This window comes from Columba livia, chromosome 3, assembly GCF_036013475.1.
Source record: "Columba livia isolate bColLiv1 breed racing homer chromosome 3, bColLiv1.pat.W.v2, whole genome shotgun sequence".
Classification (NCBI taxonomy): domain Eukaryota; kingdom Metazoa; phylum Chordata; class Aves; order Columbiformes; family Columbidae; genus Columba; species Columba livia.
This window is the reverse complement of record NC_088604.1, coordinates 65,672,061-65,693,627: the sequence shown is the minus strand read 5'-3', so window position 1 is coordinate 65,693,627 and position 21,567 is coordinate 65,672,061. Positions and strand designations below refer to the sequence as shown.

The following is a 21,567-nucleotide window of genomic DNA, read 5'->3' as shown; positions in this document are numbered from 1 at the left end:
TCAATCCCTTCATCCAGATCACTGATGAAAAGGTTAAACAGAACTGGCCCCAATACTGATCCCCGGGGAACACCACTTGTGACCAGCCACCAACTGGATTTGACTGTTCACCACAGCTCTTTGGGCCTGCCATCCAACCAGTTTTTCAGTCATCGAAGAGTACACCCATCCCACCCGTGAGCAGCCAGTTTCTCAAGGAGAATGTTGTGGGCAATGGTGTCAAATGCTTTACTGAAGTCCAGGTAGACAACATCCATGGCCTTTCCCTTATCCACTAAACAGGTTAGTCAAGTGGGACCTACCTTTCATAAACTCATGCTGACTGGGCCTGATCACCTGGTTGTGTTGTACATACCACGTGATGGCACTCAGGATGATCAGCTCCATAACCTTCCCTGGCACTGAGGTCAGACTGACAGGCCTGTAGTTCCCCAGATCTTCCTTCCAGCCCTTCTGGCAGATGGGCGTCATGTTTGCCAACTTCCAGTCAACTGAGACCTCCCTGATAAGCCAGGACTGGTGATAAGTGATTGAAAGTGGCTTGGTGCGCACCTCTGCCAGCTCCCTCGAATGGATCCCATCCAGCTCCATAGACTTGTACACATCTGAGTGGTGTGGCAGGTCACCAAACACTTCCCCTTGGATTATTGTGGCTTCATTCTGCTGCCTGCCCCTGTCTTCCAGCTCAGGAGGCTGTGTACCCAGAGAAAACTGGTCTTACTATCAAAGACCAAAGCAAAGAAGTCATTAAGTATTTCAGCCTTTTCCTCATACTTTGTCACTATGTTTCCCTCTGCATCCAATAAAGAACAGAGATTCTCCTTAGCCCTCCTTTTGTTGTTCCTGTTTTCATAGAAACATTTTTATTGTCTTTTACAGAAGTAGCCAGATTAAGTTTTAGTTGGGCTTTGGCCCTTCTAATCTTCTCACTGCGTAACCACATAGCACCCTTGTAGTCCTCCTGAGTTGCCTGCCCCTTCTTCCAAAGGTTATAAACTCTCCTATTTTTCTTGGGTTCCAGACAACTCTCTCTGTTCAGCCAGAATCCTCTTCTTCCCTGCTGGCTCATCTTTTGGCACACAGGGACAGCCTGCTCTTGCACCTCTAAGATTTCCTTTTTAAAGAATGTCCAGCCTTCCTGGACTTCTTTGCCCTTCAGAACAGCCTCCCAAGCAACACTGTGAGCCAGGCTCCTGAACAGGTCTTTATAGGATCAAGTGTGTCTCATCACTCATGTTAAAGAAAGATTAAATCAAACTGGAAGACTCAGAGGCAAACTAGGGAAAGAAGAGGAAAACTAAGAGGCAAGAGGATGGTGACAGATGTTAACTTAACCTCGTGAAAGAAAACCTGGGAAAGAGACTGTGCTCATGGTCTCTCTAGCTGCCTTCAAGTAGCACACATGCGAAAAAAAGCCAGAAAATCTGCTTATTGTAGACACAAACCTCAGGGATACAAATTGGTCATGAATAAATGTAAGCTGCAAAGTAGAAAAATATATTCTAGCCATCAGAGCAATGAATTTCTGGAACAGTAAGCAAAAGGACATTAAAAAAGAAAAGAATAAACAATTTTTAGGATAGAGCTTAGTCAGTTAATGGAAAGGAATAGGAGGAGCCCACATGCAAAGACTTTTCTCTCTCCTATTCCCCTGCTTTGCACTCCTCCTATTCCACATAGCAAAGGACTATGAAAAGTTGTGTATGCTCCTGAGATGGCCTTTGGGAACCAGACATTCGTAGGTATTCACTGAGATGGATGCAATAGTGAAAAAAGCAAGATGATACATCAGCTGTGAGAGTGAAGAAAAATCTAAGGCTTTTGGTTTTCTTGGGATCTCCAGAAGCCATTGGCGTGATACAGCCTGACAAATGCTGGTGAGGTGTAAGAGCTTAAGTCCATTTCAGGGTAGGGATGCTGATTTGGGTTTCAACTTGCTTCCTCCACATTGCTGGAAGCCCAACCGTCAGTTACTGCTTTGAGACAGTACAGGGAGCTGCTCTGTGCTGCTGGCAAACAATTTGTTGGCTGATGCCAGCTGATATTCAGTGATTGTGCAATGACTTTTTACCTACTATGTCCCAGTGTGACCAGTTACAGGAATGCACCAGCTCCACAACTGGGAGGCAGCAACACCTGGCCTGCCTGTCAGGCAAGAGAGGTGCCAGCAGCGAGCACTCCCTGTCCCTGCTGGCTCAGTCTGAAAGTGACAGTTTGGGACAAATTCCATTCACCTGGGCACTGGCAGCAAACAGCCCCCTAAATCAGACACAGCCACACATAGGCTGCCCTGCCCTGCAGGGTGAAGTGGTCCAGGTTAGTTTAAGGCTTATCCCATGGGACTGATGCAGCACAGGAGCAGTCCTGCAGTCAAGTCCCGGCTCTCTCCTGGGATGTGTAGCTGTGTGGTGGGGAGGCTCTCACCATGGGTACCAGCTCTCGGCACTGCCTGATGCTGTGAGCCCATCCTCCCTGCTTCAGCACAGCACTAAAAGGTTCACTTGAACTGTCCCTGCTGGGTTTATGGATGTACCTTTGCCTTGAAGCAAACCAGAAGCATTCCCGCAGTCAGGCCCGGCTGAGGAGAGATTAAGGCTGCTCTTCGTTAACACCTTGAGGTGTTGTTACTGTTTCCAGCTTACCCACTCTGCCATACTGCAGCCACCCCAATGAACACTGTTTGGTTTGAACTTAGATGAAGTATTCTAGCAAGTATGTCAAGAGTTGGCTTGTGGTCACGATTCAGTCACGTCACTGTATAGACAAACCCAAAATGGAACATAAATCTTTGTCTCCCTCGTGGCCAGGCAGGCCAGGGTAACTGCTTCAGCCTGCAAAGCTGGAAGACAGCAGATTTGGATGTTTCTTGTCTTGCAAATGTCAAACATTCAAAAATTGTGCCTTCAAAAATTATGAGACTGGCTTTAAAATCTTGAAATCTTAAAATTAAGGCTCTGGAAATCCCTTTTATTTTGCCTTGTTTTTTTCAGCCTCTTCTGAGCCTATCAGCACCTAAAATCACATTTTGCACCTTTTCTCGCATCTATGAGCATACAAAAATAAACTAAAATATGAACACTCAGATTCTCACGTGAACAGCTTTCTTCAAAAGAAGGTTTACAGAAAAACGTCACGTCATGGAGCTCACAAGAAACTGTCCCGAGTTGACAACACTGGATTTGATAAAGCCGAGGACTGAGTTTGGCTGGAGTTTGTACAACTGCGATGAGGATATAGTTTGGATTACAGAATTCTTGCTTTAGGAAGATATGGAGGGGGAAAAAAACAAAACAGAACAAACCAAAAAAACCCTACAACAAAACAGGCGTAGATTACCCGAAAGAAGGGGGAGGAAGTGAAGAGGTCAGAGGTGGCTACAGTTGTTGGCTTGTGCAGTGCAATACATGCATTTTCAGTCACAGGCCAGGGAAGCTGCTGCAAGCCTGTGAAATTCACCCTCCAGCACAGAACTCACCCACTCCCACAAAAAGTTGCTGGGTCCCAATCTGTATTTTTGAGGACTGGCAACTGGATTTTAAATTGATACCCTAATCAGTGTTAACTACAGAATGCAGTGTGCCACTGGACTGTTCATGTCTGACAGATATCACATACACCACTATACTCAATGCAGAAAAGCTTTTAGAGTTAAACTAATTTTTTAATTGTGTCATATAGGATTTTTTTCTGATGATTTTAAGTGGTTTTAAAGAACGGTGTATGTTACTATTTCTGTCTAGTCTGAGATTTTTTCATATTTTAAACCATTTAATGTGATTGTTAAAGTGGAAGATCCGTATTCTTTTTAAAATATATTTCTAACTAAATTCTTTAAAAGTTCAGAGATTTTGTTTTCCATTGTAATTAAGCGTAATTTGAATTTAGCACATTGTAGCTTCCATTTATACTTTTGTCCCTGGTATCTTTATGATATCAAGACTCTTAGATGAATTCTAATAATTCTCCTTAATGTTTGCCTGTTAATTTGTTTAAAAAAAAAAACCTATAAAAAACTATAAAAATATTTTTATATACAGGTACACAAATAATACAGCAACTCAGATTTTGAACATCATTACTCATTTTTTCCCATATAAAACACCATCGTAATTTTCAAATTTCCTAGTGCCTCTTTAGATATGACACCCAAATATATAATATCATGTGGTGTTCCAAATATTGTTACTACCTTGACAGAGTCTTCTCTAACATCAGGGACAAGGGCATTGTAATTTAATTCAAGTATGTACAATCATCGGCATTTTCTTATGTAAATGCTAAGGCATTTGACTTCAAGGGACAAACAGATGGAGGTATTTCATTATCAGTAGTCTACTCACTACCCACATACTTCCACTGAAATTTAAAGTCAGTTAAATCATGTAGGTTTTATTCTGCTTGATAACATCAGGAAAAGTTTTACATTTGCCGTTAATCCCTGTTTGGTAACCTTAAGTCTTAAATACACTGAGCATTGCTGATTTTCCCTCTGTCAATCAACATGCCAACATTACACTGCTTTGTATACAGATTCTTCTTTCTACTTTTGAAAAAAATGCATGGGACTCGTCTCGCTTCACTTTGCCCTTGCAAAACATTTACAATGCAGAGCTGACTGGTTTGTCTCTGTCGTGAAGAGTGAGCACTAAATAGTGGGGGTGAGACACCCACACACCCCTCATGGCTGCTCCTGCCACTGGTGTTAGACACCTAATTGAGCCTGGGACAAATTCTCCTCTCATCACTGACTGGCTCTAGATATCATGGGTTTGTTTGCCTCAACAGTAGCGTCTAGTGCCATTAAAGATGTCCTGAGGGTCCCCATGCTGATAGGGCAGGAAACCTTCAGGTCATCTGAAAAGCCACTAGACCCCTAAGCACAGATGAGTCCCATCCTTGGGTACCCAATCCCAACCCATTGCACATGACTGGAGCAGTTCCCCTACATGTTGTCTGAGGTGTCAGAAGAGATTTTGTGTGCACTGGAGCTGCATCTCTGAGTGCAACTTTAGCTACCATGGAAAGCAGCAGTTACCCAGGAAAATAATGTACTGGATGTTTCGAAAACATGCAATACTATACAAGGGTTTTGGACCACTGCAGAGGAATTGTCTTTATTTCCAGCCTAGGTGGTTTCAGGTCACAGTAATATCAACCCATCCACTTTGTCTCTTTTGGCTGCAGATGGGCTGCACCTCTGACATTGTGCCCAAATTTGTCTCATACATCACAGGCTTTGGCTGCATTCAGCTTGTCCCTACCCTTGGGCTTGTGAGATGAGTCCCACTGTGGTGGCAGGACCCAGCTGGTGCCATCAGGCCAATGCCTCTTCTCTTCCTTGCTTTTCCCCAGAGGTATATCATCAGATCCATGTTTCTGGGTTGAGAAACTCGCTCAGATGACCTCATATACAGGTTTCAGTGCTCTTGGAGGAACAAAGCAGTATCCTATCCACGTGTTAGAGCTCAGGGCTCTTCAAAACACCTGCAGCCCATTGCCTTATTGTAGGCAAGATCTGCATATCCACATAGAGACAGGATGGTTCAACCACCGCGCAGGATGGGGCGATCCTCCTTGTCCCGCTTTCTCTGGCAGGGAATGACTGTGTCATGATGCTGGTGCACAAAAAGCAGGGTTCACCCCTTTGCAGTTCACTTTTCCTTGCCTGCAAAGTAGACAGGCTGAGCAGACTTTGTTTCTGGATCATGAAGAGAAGGATTATGATCTTTTAAGAGAGAAGTTGCCATCACAGTATCACAGTATGTTTGGGATTGGAAGGGACCTCAAAAGATCATCTAGTCCAATCCCCCTGCCAGAGCAGGAACGCCTAGGTGAGGTCACACAGGAACATGTCCAGGTGGGTTTTGAAAGTCTCCAGGGAAGGAGACTCTGCAACCCCCCTGGGCAGCCTGTTCCAGTGCTTTGTCACCCTCACTGAGAAGAAGTTTCTTCTCAAATTTAAGTGGAATCTCTTGTGTTCCAGCTTGATCCCATTACCCCTTGTCCTATCATTGTTTGCCACCAAGAAGAGCCTGGCTCCATCCTCATGGCACTCACCTTTTATATACTTATAGAAATTAATAAGGTCCCCCCTTAGCCTCCTCTTCTCCAAACTAAAGAGACCCAGCTCCCTCAGCCTTTCCTCATAAGGGAGATGCTCCACTGCTTTAATCATCTTTGTTGTCCTGCGCTGGACTCTCTCCAGCAGTTCCCTGTCCTTCTTGAACTGAGGGGCCCAGAACTGGACACAGTACTCCAGATGTGGTCTCACCAGGGCGGAGTAGAGGGGAAGGGGAACCTCTCTGGACCTACTAACCACCCCCCTTCTAATACACCCCAGGATGCTATTGGCCTTCCTGGCCACAAGGGCACAGTGACGCGTACTTCTTTCCATGTCAACAGGGTATCAGGTCTTCTGCTTCTGAGTGAACTGCTGCCTGGGTTTTCTCTCAGCTGTGTTTCTGCCTGAGCAGTTTGTCTGTCTTTCCCTTTCCTTGTTAGCAAAAGTCTTGTTCCCAAGGAAGGTTGGAAATCCTAGCGCTGACTGGCAAAAAGACAAAGGTAATTTTGGTATCTGGATGTCTACAATTTTCCATGAAATCTCTTAAATCTTTATAATTTAAAATCCCTCGAGCTGTTCTCAGAGAGGCACAGACATCTGGTTTATTTCAGCCTCAGGACTTCTGACTTCCTGTAACAACTGTGTTTTTTGTGGGAATCCTTCTCTGCCTCAGCGGTCAGACAGCAGCTGTACATCACAAGCGGTCCTGGGTCAGGCTGACTCGTCCATCTTTCCTTCTCCTGTTTCCTTCTTTTCCACTGGAGAAAGTCAGAAGTGTTTGTGTGTACTCGTTATGCTGCTGTCTCTCTGTGACCGCATATTTTTCAAAGGAAAGTCAAACCCTCTTTTCACTGGAAAGCCAATGGGATGTATCCCTAAATGTCAAATCAAATAACATTTCTTGTTAATTGAAGGTAGGCTTTGTGTTGTGTTTAGTGACTAGTTTATATTTCAACTTCTGCTGGCCTCCAATTTTTCCAGTCCGGAACTGAAAATACAATATTGTACGTCACTAGGAGGAACTGGGTGATCTGTCTCCGTCTCAGGAAGCAAGTTATTTCACTTTTGTGAGTAGCTTAAATAGCATAAACAGAATATATCATAGAGTGAGAAGCAGGAAAGATCTGCTGAATAACCCAAAATAGGTAAGAAGAAAGGTCTGTGCCTCCTATATTTGTGGAATTGGCTTGTATCTCCATAAATATTAATGTAAGTGGTAATCCTTTCTTTGAAAGGCTCAGTATGATCAGTCCTGTTGGTGGTAGCGGTCCTCATTTGATATGTTTCTGATCAAGAAATTATGCAAGATAAATAGTAAACAGTAATTTTGCAGCTTGGAGTTTTGTGAAGCTGTGATACCAAAGGAGGTATCGTGGTGTTATGTCTTTGTTGCTTTCTAAGTGGAGGTTTCTACTGAACAAAATGCAATCTTAAGAGGCTATGAAAGACTTCAATTAAGCCTAAATTGAGCAAAATTCCAGTAGAGCACATACTTCATAAAAGTAGCTATATGCATGTAAAATGAGTTTTCATCAAAACTGTATTGTCACTTGAAATCTTTTCTCCATAATGCTTTAATTTTAGGAAATGTATACAGTACTTCATTTTAAAAGGTATTTACTAGCATTATCTGTTTTATTTGAACAAGACTGCATGGCAAAATATTTCAGTTGTTATTATTCTCACGTGTGCTAGGGAAACTGGGCTAGAATAAATTATTATTATGTGAGTGCATAAATGATTTGGAAAGCATACACAGAGAGTAGTTCTTAATGATACACCATTAAGTGCAGTTCTGCAAGTGTTTTTCCTTGTTCTGGTTCTGCTCAGTATTCTCACTGACAGCTTGGATGAAAGGTTAGAAAGTACTCTTAATAAATTCATAGAGCAGAACAAGTGTGTTGGAAGCAAGGCGGTTGAAAATGACCTTGATAAAGTTGTAGAATAACCCAGAAAATATCAGCTTTCCAGCAGTGAAATTAGAGCAAATGCAGAACTGTACATATAGCTCGACATAATCAGCTGCACATAAATACAGATGGGAAGAAACTGGCCAAGCAGCAGTTCTACAGAAAAGACCTGGTGCCATAATGATCCCAAGCTGAACATGCATCAGTGAAGTTCTGCTACTGCAAACAAGGCCAGCACTATTGTGGGCTCTAGAAAGGGGAGTAATAAAGCATAAAATGTAATTATTTTGCTCTCCTCAGCACTGATAAGGCCTCAGTGGAAGAGCTTTACCCACTTGCGGGAATTGCAGCTCGGGTAGGATCCAACAAGAGAGCAAACTGGGCTCCAAGATCTAAAACACATGGATCTTCAAGGAAAGGTTGAAGGGTTGTTTAGTCTAGAGGTGAGCAGAGGAAAGAAGGAGATGACAGCAGCCTTCGTATAGCAGTGGGTAACTCTGAAGAGGAAGGGATTTAGCTGCCATGTATGCTGTTGGTACAAGAAAACACTAATAGGCTTTGATCTTAACAAGGATCATTTAGTATAATCATTGAGAAAAAAAAATGTAGGTGGCAAGGAAGAATGTAGCTGCAGAATAGGTTGTTTAGGGGTAATTAATGGAAACTTCAGCCTTGCAGATGTTTAAAAATAGGTTGGACAAACATCAGCAGGCATGGCATAGGTCAGGGATGGATGAAGCCATCTCTCAAATTACCTGCTGGACCTATTCCCTTAGTGATTTCTGTCTATGTGATAGTGACAGTAATTGTACGTGCAAAAAGTACTTTGGATATCTCCACAAAGTTTCAGGGTATGTAACAAAAACTTAATATTAGTTCTGGAATTAGTTGCATGACTTCTGTATTTACATTAGATTGAAGCAATTATACTTTTTTATAATTTTGCCTGTGTCAGTACTGATTGAAATTTACTAGAGTCTTTGTGAATGGTCTTCTTGAAATAAATAGGTGGACATGTCAGATAGCTGTGGCAGGATACAAAGCACTCAATTCTAGCCATAAGAAAGCTTGGTCTTTAGTTTATTTATAGGCCTTGGAAAAAAGATGTACACCTTTCAGAGATTACCCAAGGTGTGGGTAAATCACACTCCAGAGGTACCTCTGCCTCCTCTTTTACCCATTCTGCAGCAAATACATATTGGAAGGTGTATTTTTGGTCTTTCCTTTTCTCAGTCTGTGATACTAAGAGTTTGGTTTTCTGAGAAGCAAAGTGCCTGGACTTGACAGAAGACTATCTGGAAAAATTATAACTGGCAGGAAATCAGAGTAGATAATCTAGTGGTCATTTCTGACCCTGGGTTTTGTGAAGCGCTTACACTGAGTCATATGTGAAGGATTTATAGTTATTGTGATTAATAGTTGTTATCAATACATAATGGGCATGACCAATATGTGTTAGAGATATTTGTACGCCAAACTTACATAAGCCGCTTATTAATCTATTGGATTCTTACTCAGTAATTGTTTACTAGTCCTCTAAATCGTTTACACTGTATCTTCTGTACAGTGTGTATGAGAGACAATATAGCCCTTTTAGCTGGAAAATCTGCTATAAAAATATAATTTACAGAGATAATATTTTAATGAAAATTTTAAAGTATTAAGGTACTGGACACTGAAGGGGAAAATTAATAATATTTTTTAAATAAACATGTTTAATCCTGGATAATATTTTAGGAACCATGCAGTATAAGACTCTTTCTCCCTCATTATCAAACTGTGACTAACAGAGAGACTGTAAATGTTATACCAAATCTATTATTTATGAAACATTTGCTATTGCCTGGAAGAAAAACAAAAAAAAAGTCTCATTTGCAGGGCTTTTTAAGCATTGGAACTACGCTCCAGCAACCAGTGATGACTAGTTATTGTTCCTTTTGTCAACAGGCAAGATGAAGGAGGTTCTGGCAGCTTACCATGTCCCGGGCTCTGCAGAGCTAAGTGAGAAGTGCGCCCGTGTTCTAGCGTGCATCACATCGCCTCTTGGGTCTGGAGTGCCAGAAGGATCCCAGCGCTGCAGACTGAGACGGCGCTGAGCACCTCAGTACCCCGTTTCTGACAGAACCCAGGGATGGCAAACTTACGTACCAGTATTACCTGTCTGGAGCAGGTTTAATTTTATAAATTAGAACCATAAACTCTATGAGTTTCTAGGCCATATTTGTGCTGTTGAGGATGATCTGCTCAGATGAACAGTTTTGCATCCATCGGAGGGACAGGTTCTTCTGCTGGACCAGAAGATGACAGTGGACTGTATATTGTAACTAATGCCATTTGTAGCATCTCCTAGTGCAAATAATTGAAGAACAGGTTGCAAGAGAATCCTGTAGGGGATAAGACATGCTTTGTTTTGATCTACAAATTTTTAAAAATGTTGAGTTTTTTGGGGGGTTTTGTTTGTTTTTTTAAAGATAACCACTTTTACATAACACTATGTGTGCAGTCTGTGTGCAGCTCCTCACTGTGGCTATCTATATTCCAGAGACGATGGGTTCCTTGTGAGACACCTGAATATTTTTAGATTTGTGATGAATCCTTAAATTATGAGAGTATCATGAAAAAGAAGAAGGGAAAAGTTCCAGGACTTCTATTTGACTGGATGTCTCCAAATTCTTCCTGTTAGTGTCCTGAAAGGAGGAGGAAAGGGCAAGAAGTTGAAATGAAACACAAAAAAATACACTGCATTTCTTTTTTGGCATATGCACGTATCTGAATGTGTGTTTGATCCAATAACCAAGGGGAGAGAAACAGCAAAGTTATCTGAGCCCTCACATGAAAGGTCTGTGTTTTGGGGCAGTATTTGCTAATTTTGTCTCTTGAATAGCTATAGAAAAGAAAGAATATGTATATGCCCCCCCCATATGTGAAAAGGACATACTTGCCATTCCTTTATTTATTTTTGCTCTTTCAAAAATTAAAGTGCCAGTTATTTGGAATGCTGTAGTCTGTGGTCTCTTTACATTTGTTTAGTGAGATTCTTTCAGCAAGATCATTCCCATTGTGGTGTAACTGCATGGTGACCACAGCTTTGGGCCTGTATAATAAAGATCTAAATTCAAAATTTTGTTTCTCATAATTTTTTCTACTTTTATGTTGTATCTGCAAGTCTTTGATTGGAATCCTGCCTATTGCTGATCACTCTTTAGAAGAAAATTTGGAAAAAATGTTAGAGAGGAAGGTATTTGTATGGTTGGATCTTGTTTTCCTTTGTATCATTATTTACAACACGTTAAAGGGCAGAGGGATATAAAAGGTTAGCAAATCAATAGTGATGTTTAAATTCAGTTTGCACACGAGGCCCCAGGGCAATAAGGAGATTAGGCTCTTCACATCCTGGATTTAAGGCCATACTAAAGTATTTGACATCTGGTCTCTATTAATTAGTAGTCCTGGAAAGGTATGGGAGGAAAAAGCTTTAGAAAAGCTGATTCTAAGCTGGCTTTGATTTGCACTGTGTGTGATATATTGTGCTGAACATATGTACATCAGAGTTTAAAAGACAATTGGATTCTTTTTCCTTCCTCCTTCATATCCTCTTTGAAGACAAAATTTTAAACTATAAATATGTTCTTCATGTAGTAATTAAGTTTGTGAGAGCAAAGACTGCACGTTGCGTTTCAAAAATTAATGTGGTCCTGACAAGGCTACCATAGCCATGCTACATTACAGTCAGGGTTCTGTCCTGCTGACGCTATGTTTAGCTTATAGCAAACATCTGAGCTCACGTCAACAGAGCATCCCTGACCTTCGAAATGCCTTAGTTGGGCATCACCACGATCCTGTGTTGTATGCAGTTGCATAGGGACAGTAGAGTGCTCACTGCTGCGAAGTCCATACCAGTGCATTTAAGCATGAATGGGGTCAGACAAGAGTGTCTCAGTGCAGTTTCCTGACCCATTTAAGCCAATCCAAGGCTGTGCTCCTGCTCGGCGAGGGGCAGCCCTGTTTTCTTCTGCCCCGCTCACACCTTTCTGTGACCTCCCTAGAACTGGTGCACACTTGTGAGGCTTCCTGGTCCGAGTGAAAATATTCCACCCCCCATGTAAGAGTTTAGCTCTTGTGCTGCCTCTGATACCAGGGAGAGGGTGGGAACAAACACCTTGTTATCAGTAGTTTAGTTTTAGGTTGGCTTGCACTGATGGAGGAACCCTGCCTTCAGGTCCCTCTGACTGTCAATTAACCAACCTTATCTAAGGACATTGCTTTCTTATGGCTAAGAAGTATTCCTTGATCCAGTGACACTGCAAAGAAAATAAAGCTTTGAAAATGAATTAAATCCATATAAAAATAATAACCCCCTTAAAATTACCTGTGCAGTGGCAGTATTTGAGGTACAAAAAAAATACATTGCCATTCAAATTACTCTGATGACTAAAACTATTTCAGAAGAACAGAAGCAAAAGTGGTGTGCTGCAGCAGTGCCAGGGCAGTGTAAATCTCCTGTGCTAGCAGACCTTGAGCTATTACTGAGGTACGTGCTCAGCATGTGGTGAGCTGGAGCCACCAGAACTGTAGATGCTTGAGCTTGACCATGGCACCATTTGAATTTGAATGTCAAAGTGAATTGCCTGAAGAGCAGGGTCTGTTTTAGAAAAGCAGCTTTTTGTCTGTGCTGTATGGAGGCTGCTGGAAGCTTGACAGTCCTGTTGGGTGAACTTTTCGGGTGAGATGTGTGGATGTTGCCCATCTGTTCAAGGAGTGATTAAAAAACAAAACACGACAAAACAGGCAAACCTCCCAGCACTCCCGTAAGGGCAAAGGTTGGAGCTTTTTGTTCTTTGGATGAATTCCCCTTTTGAGAAGCCTCCCTGTGCTTTGCCTTGGCATCTGGACAAGCCCTTCTTTGTGAAGGGACATGAATATGGAGAGACCTGCAGAGCATCCACCTCTTCAGTCAGTTTCAAAGGAAAGTTTAAAAAGTCATTATGTTCTGGCAACTTTAAACATCTGAATCAGGATTGTGCTGGCTTTATGAACAGTATTATCTGACTGACGACTTGGGGCAATTCAGTATTTGCACAGTTAGAGCAAATACTTAATATGGACCATGTGGCTTAGCAGGCAAGAATGTTGGTTTTGCTGACTGAATGTAATATATGAATATGTAGTTTACATTCAAATGAGATGAGCTTAAGTTATTTCCTTAGCAGACAAGAATAAGAGCATCCATTCAGGGCCCAGACCTGAAATAAATAGTAAATTTAGAGACAGCTCCGAAACAGTTGACTCTCCAGGTCACAGCTGGGATTTTGATGACAAAGTATAAGCATGTCACTGCAACAGATCACCACACCAAATCTTACCTGTGACTGCAGTTCTGTTCCTGCTACCATTCTGCATTGTTGTCGTAACATGGGCTTTTACAAATATCAGCTTGCTTTAGATTGCTTATGGTTACATTCCCTTTTTTTTGAACTACATGTGTGTGCATATGCTGCTGTTGTTTTAGACTATTCATACAAGGGAAACCCCAACATCTGGCTATCAAATTTTCACTTATTTGTTTGTTATTACTCAAAAAAGCCCAAGTTTTTGAGAAACTATGACCATATTTTATAAGCAATTATAGAATCACAGAATCACAGAATCGACTGGGTTGGAAAAGACCTCAGAGATCATCGAGTCCAACCCTTGGTCCAAGTCTAGTCCGTTTACTAGATCATGGCACTAAGTGCCATGTCCAATCTCAGTTTATATTTCTTACTTTTTAAATTCTCTGTTGCAACCTTCATCTAGAGATCTCCAAATACTTGTAAAATACTAAATAAGGGAGTCAGTAGTTTCCAAGCAGCATACATTTTATTCTAATGTATAAGGAGATAAGCCAAGTCACTGGAGAACTAAGTAACTTCACAGATATTTCACAAGAAGTTGCTGCACAGCAATCAACAATAAACAAAACCAATACTAACCCTTTAAGTAAGGCAACATCTTAAGGGTTTTTTTTTCTCACTACCTGTTGTGTTTGCTTTCTATGCATGAGAGCCCCTCTGTCAGCAGTTCACCTCAGCTTCTACAGGAGCTCTGTACCTGTCCCCTCTCCATCTTGCAAGAAATAATTAGGTTGTATTACTCCCTATGACAACCTTAGCTGCCTCCCAGGAATTCTTGTGAAGGGTCATTTTTGTACTTTGTGTTGGGTCGGTTCTTGGCTAATTTCAAGGCTGTCTTCTTCTCCGGCTTGGCTGGCACCTTTCCTTCTTAATGATAAATGATGCTCTTGAGGTCATGTCTGGTTTTGAAGTCAGTCTTTGCTGACGACATCAGAGGTAGAGGGCACACTCCTGGCTACACTACGAAGAAGGAGAGTTTCTGTAGTGTAGTAACTGGGCTCTGCACAAGGCCCTCCATAGCGGTGATGTGCTCTGGGTGTCAGGTATGAGGTACAGAGTTAATGAAATACTCACTGTCAGTTACGAGTTTATTTCCAAGATGTTGTCACTGTTTTCTTAAACCCCAGGGCAGAACTGAAAGTTGAAGCAGTGGGTAGAATTAATAGAGCACTCATAAAGGCTGATAGCAAACCTGATGAGGAAAACCCCATCCATAAGAAGAACTTACCATGCAGTTACTTAGGTTAGAAGAGGAAAGGTACCCAGGCACTCTCTCACAAACAAACAATGAACTGGTGAAGTCAGAAAATCACAAAGCAGCACTGAAAATGGAGAATGTGCTGCTCACACCAGTTCTGCTTTTCACCAAGGCTCCCTATTGCCAGCACAGAGCTTTAAATACTTTCTACCTTTTTGTTGCTACCACTAAAAAGAAGTAGAAAATGGTTTGATCAATGTGAAAAGAAAAAACAATGTAAAAAGCAGTTCCCACCTTCCAGCTCACAGGGAAATAGTTAGATCCAGTATTAACTCAAACGGCTGAATTAAATGTCCCTGAATTTAGAAGCAGGAGAAGGCACTGCCCAGCCATGGCACTGCAAGGCACAATTCATGGCAGATGAGCTCCGACATGACCGGAAAAGCTTTTTCTCGCTGGTCATTAATCCTAGGGACAGCGCAGCCTTCGTAGTGACAGCAGACAGTGAGTGGGAACTGAAGCTACATCAGAATGATACCAAGCTCTCTGTTCATCTAGTCTCAGACACCTTTTGCACCTACTACCCTCAGTTTACTCCAGCATTCACTTAGTGTGTGTGTGCTAGAGTTCACTCTTTCTCTCCATGGGAAGCTGGAAGTGCAGAGCTCTAACCAAAAAGAAAAAAGGCAATTTCAGTTGTACTTGTGGTAGTTAGCCAAACAATGATATTTTCCTTAAAACCTCAAATAGGTAAGTTCAGGTTGAACAAAATAAACCCTTATTTAGGCACACAGCTTCCTATTAAGTCCAGTTAAACTGGAAAATTAGAAACTAAATATCCAAAACTGTCACCTATCATCTTCAGTAAAATTCTGGAAGCTAGCCAGAACCAGAAGTATGTTTATTTGTTAGTGTACAATATGTTTCTGTTTTGAAAAAGAGCCTAAAATCTGTGAGAACCAGGTCAGATTCTTATCATGTAAGAGCTATAAAACATTTCTGCTAGTCTTGCTTTTGCTGTGACACTGAAGTGTCCTGTGTGGTACAGATTTGGATGGTTTCAGGAATTATCCTCCCAACATCCTCATTTATAGCAGTTTTTATCAGGTGGTTTTCTAATCAATAACTCTCATGAGGCCCAGACTAGGATCTGCTGTATGGTTTACTTTGGGTTTGTTACTATTCTTTGTTAACCAAACAACTGCAAAATATATGCCAGAATCTCAAAGTGAGTCCAGATAAGCTAAGGCAGAGATCTTCATGGTTTCTAGCTGGGAGACCCTGTCTGATGCCACACATACCCCCCCACTCCCTAGCAGTGGGGATATGGAGCAGCTGATGGGTGATGTGCTGGAGCTTCTCTGACAAAAGCCCTGCCCTGCACAAAATCCTGCTTGGTGCTCCATGGCCAATGTGAGGTGCTAGGCATCTTGGCTTCCTTTAGCTTGGGTAAGAGCTGAAGCACTTGCAGACTTGGAGGAAAAGGGTCTCTGAAGACATCAAGCTGTAAGCTGGCAGAGATGAGATCTGTCATTTACGTTTGGTGAAAGAGCTCATTTGCACAGCAAGGGGAGCAGGAATGGCCTCTAGCATAAGTAAAAACATCCCCACAGACTTTGAGCAGTTTTTGTCATCTGCGTCTGGATGATACTCAAAGGAGATAAAACATATTTTTTCTTTTTTAGACTGCGTATTCTGTACTTGAACCAGTGTTTTTTCCATGGGCATTTTCACAGGCTCCCTATGTTTACCACAGTGACAGAAAGACTTGCCAGCACAGCTTTGAGTTGTCATAATTTCTTCATTCAGTATTGCACCTTAACTTCACATAACTGATTTCAAGTACTATTACAATGAGAAAAGCATGGAATTTACTTAGCTGTTAAGGTAATCTCCAAAGACAAGGATTTTCATTCCAATTCTCAGGCAGTTTTACAATCAGCTTCTGCAGGGAATACCAGAGCACTGATTCATCATTAAGGTCAGTCCATCCCATCCCATCTCCAGGCCAGAACATTGTATTTCCCAAATGCCATAGTTTACAGAATATAGTCTGTGATGGGGAGGCTCCAGTTTTTGTGCTGTCATTGTTCTTCTCTGTGTTTGTTCTTAAGATTTTCTAATCCAGAAACAGGGATTATTTTTTCCACTTTATTCATCGGCATGAATTCAGGAGTTCCAGAAGCACTAAGCAACATGTATTAGATGATGAATCAAAGCAGTCTTGGAAAGCATCACGTGCTGTGGCAGAGGCAATCAATAGGAGAACCTATACATAGCAAATTAGTTCTCTAATGAATTGGTTTCCAGGTCCTGGGCCTTTCTTGTATGTAATCACTTTGTTATCTCTTCCTGTAATAGCACAGAGTATGTGTCTATACTCTTTTGCAGGATATATTTGTGCTAAGAATTAAAGACTGAATTCCCATAATTCAATTGCCTCTCAAAGTCCATGGTGAAACTTGCACAAATTGTGTGGGACAAAGGCTTGGTTCAGGATAGTAAATATATATCAGCATGCAGCAGAGACACAAACTGCTATCCAGAAAATCACGATTCTTTGCCACACGTGGAAGCTCATTATGACATCTCTGTGTAATTGAGCTTGCTGTGAGACAGTGTAGACATAAAAATTCAAGGGAGAAAAGAGTGTCCTGGATGACAAAGACATCCGTGTCATGTGAGTCTGTTCAGTGATGTAGCAGGTTCTTTCCCAGTTAAGTCAATGGGAATCAATTAGTCCTGACTATTCAAGCCTAGCAACAACTGAACCCAAAAGAAGTGAGCAGCATAGATATACAGAATGGCACAATGCATTTTTCAGAAATAATATTTCAAAAACTTGAAAGGAAATTTCAGTTATTATCTTAAATAAGTTCCCAGTGGTTCCAGGGGCACACTAGGCTTTGAGACCAAACAAGAGTTCTCTTATCCCTAAGATTTCTGGTTTTCAGTCAAGAACAATGAAAAATAATAGGAGCACATGAAGATCACTTGAAAGATGAAATCTCTTCAGCAGCGATAGCCCTTCAAATGATAAATGCTGCCATTTGGGTTTAGTAAAGGCAACTTCAAAGTCAGTGACATGTTTACCTGGCTCAGGCCCCTGTAGGTCCTCCTTCCCATCCTTGCTGTGTTTCTATTTGTGCACAGGAAAGGTAAAGCCATGCTGTGAGTCATGGTCATGCAATGAAGTTGAGGTCAATGACCAGTTTTGCTGCTTTAATGAGTGTTGCTGATCCTGGAAATTCTGATCACTATTTTGTGGCAAAGCTGTGTACATCCTGTCAGGCCGACTGGCCATAGCAGAGCCAGTGGGAGTGTGTGGCCACCTTTGGTCTTTCGATGCACATTCCTAGCAAAACAGTTGCTATGTTTCAGGGTAAATCAAGGATGAACATCTGAGGTTGGAGCTCCAGCAGCACAGCAAAGCATTCTTTGCCTTTCCCTTTGCTACCGTATGCCCAGTTACATATAATTCCAGGCAGCCTAACTCTTTTTGTCAGTCTTCTTAAAAAGTCCAGGTTGTTGGGACCCATTTCATATTTCTTTCTGAACATCTTTCTAAGTATCACGCGTGCTGTGTGTACGTTTTTCAATGCCAGCTTTACGTTCTCATGGGTGAGGGCTGTCACTTAGGTGAGCTTAAGAGCAGTACTCTGCCATATTTGGAACTTTGTATCCACAAGGTCTTTCCAGGGCAGCTTGTGCCCCCCAGTCAGGGGCAGGTTGTTGGGCGGTGTCTTCCTTTCTGCTATGCCCCACGGGCTGCGGTGGCGGGTCCCCCTGCCGGGCCCAGGAGCAGGCAGCATGTCCTAATGGGCTTGCCAAGAGTTAATGGGCTGAAGCTGAACCCGAGAGCCGGGTTGTTGCCGCTGCAGACTCCAGACGGGAGGGACCTTTGGCAGCATTCCTGGGTCTCCGCATGAAGGGAGAAGGGAGCCAATTACTAGCTAAATGAAATTATATATTCAGTCAAAGTTTAGACAAGACAGAGTAACTGATTGCATTCCTTGGGAGACTTGAATAAAAACACCTCTCAAAAGAGCTCTTACTCAAAAGCAAGGGCTGTTTGCCCAAGTACATTTTCCCTCTGGCCGATGTAAATCTAGTGCATTTTTTATCCCTGTGCACTGTTAAACCTTTTCATCCTTTCAGAATCAAAGTGACTTTGGATGTGTTTGCTTTCCCTTTATTTTTTTCGCTGGCACACTTTCCTGTATTTACAGAGTGGTCCAGGGTGTCCAGCGCCACTTACAAGAGGGTCATTTCCCCAGATCCCTGGGGGGGCTTCTCCACTCCTCCGGCCCCTGCCGCGGGTGACCCCGCACCGGCGGGCGCCGGTCGGGCGACCAGGACGGGCTGCGGGAAGACTCCGGCAACCGGCGGCTGTTTTTCCCCGCAGCTACCACGGGAGGGAGCCCTTGGCCAGCCCGGGACCGCAGCCGCCAGCGCCCGAGGGGACAGCTGCCCGGGGCCGGGGCCGGGGCCGGGGCCGTCCCCTCCCTGATGAGAGGGGGATGCCCGGGGGACTTGCGGGCTGAAGCAGGTTTTTTTGGTAGTTTTTGTCCGTCCTCGCAGAGGTGTGCTTGTCCACTCGAAACTATTTCAAATAAAATAAAAAAATACAGTCTGGAGGGATGAGGGGTTTCTAACCATTGTTGCACTTCAGAGGGTGGACACGGGCAAGTTTACTGCTTTCAAGCTCCAGTCTGATATCCCTTTCCTCTGTTATTTAAGGAAGCCTTTCATGCAGCAATAGAGAGGAAAAATATGCTGAAGAAATAAACAGAAAATTGTCATTTTGATTCTGACCCTCTGTTTTACAGCCCATTCAATCATTACTTCCATGGGAAATGTCATAGTCTCCTGCAATGACCATTATCAGTCTTATTGCAAAAATTTTTCACATTCCTGAGGATTCAGCTGCAGTTGAGCCCATCCACAGACTGCCCAGCGGAAAGCAAACACACGCACATGTCTCTGCACACTGAAGCCGGGTCTGGGGATTAGCAGCTAACTAAGAGATTAGCTTTTATGTCTGGGCACTGGGGCATTCACAGCACTTGCTACTTGAACCAGCCTGTGTGGCTGGCCGTGGAGGAATGGCTTTATGCAGAAGCCAAGACAAAGTGTAGGTAAATTAGCCCCCAGCTTTCTGCAGCCACACCTGGGAGCCTGGTCAGCTGGCTTCAAGCTCTGTCTCTATTTCAGCATCCAAACGTGACCTGGGAGCTTGCTGGTATGAGCAGAGCAACAAAGGTGCTTTCTAGCAGGACAGCTTAGCCCAAGCAGAGCTGTGCATGGACAGGGCTGCTACTGTTTCCATTGCCTCTGCACAGCATGGTCTGAACTGACCTGGCATCATGCTGTGCAGATGTAGCTTGACAGAAGAGCCCGTTTTGACCACATCTTTGTATGGCAAGAAACTGAGATGTAGCTGTCCAATAATGAGTTGAAATTATCTTTGAGGTGGTTTGTAAAATAAGACTGAGAAGGGATGTGAAGCTAAATCCAGCAGCTTTCTGAGATGACACAAAATTATGCAGTGGTTTCAGAGCACACAAACACTTGTGGAGCATTGGAGAATGAGCAAAGATGTCCCCTGAAGCAAGAGCCTTGAGTGTGTGTAGATAACTTTTATTGTCTCCTTGCTGTCCGTGTGAACAGTCAGAGGAGGGGAACTGGGAAGGGAGTTACTGTACACAGCTCTTCACACTGGAAAAGGGAAAAGCAGATTGCCCAAAAGAGAAACCACACCTCATCTTCACGCGGCCTGAGGACCTTCATACTTGGAGAAGTAGAAGTCAGTGTGAATATTCAGACTGTAATGTGAGCAGTGAAAGAAAGTGCTGCAGTCAGACAGCGACTGAGGAATGTAGGTCCCTGGCATACTGGTTAGCAACTGTCTGTGTTTTCAGGCAAGATTCAATCCAAAGACGGATTGAAATAACAGACCATCCAATTTGATTGTAGCAGGAGATGAGAGAGACACAGAAAATCAGACAAGGAGATCTATTATAACTCACCCAGAATAGAAGGAAATACTGAGATGCCCTCTATCAGGTGTTTCTTGTCCCATATAGAAAGCCTTTGGCATTAAACCTAAAAAACCCAGCAAGCTGCTGAAGCCAAAGCAGCTAAGGCTAGGTTAAACAGCTAGCAGAAGTGCCTAGCTGAAACAGCCATGGCAGCCAGGGTAGTAATACTCATGCGCTTGGACAGATTTGTGTTTTCTTCCATTTAATCAGTGGCTCTGTATGCTTTGCTTTATGTTCCTCAGCAGCTGTAGCACTCACTTTCCATGCCGGGCAGCCAGGGACAGGCCAAGGAGTGAGAAATACAGTGGTCTCCTTCATGGCTGAGCAAGAGCAAGGCCTTGCCTCATCTTGTGTTCCTTCCTCTCTGTCCTCTTCAACACACTTCTCTTTCCAGCCTATTGTACCATCTTCTGCCATGCTCCTGCTCCTCCATCTTTGAATCTAAATTGCCTTCCCCTCTCTCCAGAAACACCTTTTCTTAGTCCCCTTATTTGTGGGCCTGTGGTTGAGCTCCAAGGAGGACTCGTGTATAAACTCTTTGGTTGCTTTCTGTAGTTCTTGTACAACAAGATAGCCTTCAATATACACATGTATTGTGCTCAGTGGAAACCAAAATCTCATTCATCAGTAAAAACACAGCTCCTGTACCTGCCAGGCCAGCTCTGTGGCTTTTACTGCATGTCATAGCGGAGGGATGGCTGCAAGCAGATAGGCATGAAGGCAGGTTCAATGGATTTTCAGCTGTGAAAATACATCAGTGGTCTCCCCCAGGGCCGGGAAGAATGAGTATAGCCACAGAGTGAGTTCTCTTCATGTGGGTGAAACTCCTTGAGCTCCTCAGAGCTCAGCCTGGCGATGCAATAGCACCCTAGGGGTAGGGGTTTCCTTCACCTGGTCCACATCTACTTTTGCAGTCTCACTGCTGGTCTGCAGCTGGTGGCCCCAGCACAGCTGTGCTTTACTG

At 43.0% G+C, this 21,567-nt stretch overlaps 1 protein-coding gene across 6 annotated transcripts in view; it reads left to right on the top strand.

Moving 5' to 3' along the window:
* The window catches only part of SCAF8 (SR-related CTD associated factor 8), a 159,896-nt gene that overhangs the window by 82,428 nt on the left and 55,901 nt on the right, over positions 1–21,567 (top strand). For 5 of the 6 annotated variants that reach the window (XR_010471425.1, XR_010471424.1, XM_065057331.1 and 2 more), the window contains one exon: positions 9,919–11,092. The exons of the other annotated variant lie outside the window; for it this stretch is intronic. The gene's annotated coding sequence lies outside the window, so the exon portion shown is untranslated. Of the gene's footprint in view, positions 1–9,918; positions 11,093–21,567 lie in introns of those variants that run through there. 6 annotated transcript variants of the gene reach the window in all.